General features: G+C 44.1%; 1 pseudogene; it reads right to left on the reverse strand.

The window, feature by feature from the left end:
• Positions 1 to 212: 212 nt before the first annotated feature.
• On the reverse strand, positions 213 to 330 carry LOC126237621 (5S ribosomal RNA; annotated as a pseudogene).
• Between the last annotated feature and the right edge of the window lie 1,326 nt (positions 331 to 1,656).

The following is a 1,656-nucleotide window of genomic DNA, read 5'->3' on the forward strand; positions in this document are numbered from 1 at the left end:
ATCGGATATAGCACTCCCTCTTCAGGCCACAAGTGGCCCATCGGGACCATCCGACCGCCGTGACATCCTCAGCTGAGGATGCAGATAGGAGGGGCGTGTGGTCCGCACACCGCACTCCCGATCGTTATGATGGTTTTCTTTGACCGGAGCCGCTACTATTCGGTCGATTAGCTCCTCCGTTGGCATCACGAGGCTGAGTGCACCCCGAAAAACGGCAACAGCGCATGGCGGCCCGGATGGTCACCCATCCAACTGCCGGTCACGCCCGACAGCGCTTAACTTCGGTGATCTGACGGGAACCGGTGTATCCACTGCGGCAAGGTCGTTGCCACAAAGTTATCGTAAAACCGATTAAGTCTTCGTCGACAGCAGTGCGTTCCTTGCAGTTCTTTGAAACAATACCTGCTTCTACCTGAGTAGGAAGCCCTGAGCCCATTCTTTACCTGGAAAATTGTGATGAAATTACTGTTCTTGTCTCCAGTGAGAGAAACGTGTAATTTATTGCCGGCCGGGGTGGCCGAGCGGTTCTAGGTGCTTCAGTCCCAAATCGCGCGACCGCTACGGTCGCAGGTTCGAAAACCTGCCTCGGGCATGGATGTGTGTGATGTCCTTAGGTTAGTTAGGTTTAAGTAGTTCTAAGTTCTAGGGGACTGATGACCTCAGATGTTAAGTCCCATAGTGCTAAGAGCCATTTGAACCATTTTTTTGTAATTTATTTTGATACCAAATACGTAAATCTCGGTGAACGGAAGTATGTGGAGCTCACGCTACACGACATGAAATCCAGAGCATCCGGTCCATCAAACAATACGACTGCGAGAAGGCAATGCGTTTTCAATAAGATTTATAACGCCGTCTGACTGCAAAACAAAATCACTGAGGTTAAAATGTTGGTCCCGAATATTGTTAATCTTTGTCTTTAGTCTTGCAAAATCTCTGTATCAAAACTATTATATTAATTTCGCAACAAAGCAACATAAAATTTAACACATCTGTCTTTTTGATCAAAGTACTTGAAAATGCACAAGGTAGCACTTTAATGAAATCTTTTACTGCTATTAAACCTTAGACGTGATACTGATATTTTCACAAACACTCTGACCATCACTGTGCCGTACAATCGACATGATATTTGTTAGTTAAATTTACTGGCATACCTGTGCGCATGGAACGGCCGTCTGCTCTGCAACTTGTTGCTATTAACAAAAATTTTTGCCGTAATTGCGATGTGCAGTATCTTACAAATTTGTAAAAAATGCGGGTTCCCGGGTTCGATTCCCGGCGGGGTCAGGGATTTTCTCTGCCTCGTGATGGCTGGGTGTTGTGTGCTGTCCTTAGGTTAGTTAGGTTTAAGTAGTTCTAAGTTCTAGGGGACTCATGACCAAAGATGTTGAGTCCCATAGTGCTCAGAGCCATTTGAACCATTTTTTCTTTTTTTTTAATGTTTCTCAGTACACAACTCTCAATGTGTTATGCAAGTACGCAAACAGAGTCATGACAGTTAAAAATGATAATGGGGAACCCATCTTAACGACTGATAAATGAGAACAAAGACTCAATGTTTACTAATGCTTCGTTAAGCCTTGACAATAATGCACCTTTCCATAAAGCTCTCATCTCTAGACAAATTAGAAAAATATTTCTTAATAACTTTCC

This window comes from Schistocerca nitens, chromosome 2 (genome assembly GCF_023898315.1).
Source record: "Schistocerca nitens isolate TAMUIC-IGC-003100 chromosome 2, iqSchNite1.1, whole genome shotgun sequence".
Lineage (NCBI taxonomy): Eukaryota > Metazoa > Arthropoda > Insecta > Orthoptera > Acrididae > Schistocerca > Schistocerca nitens.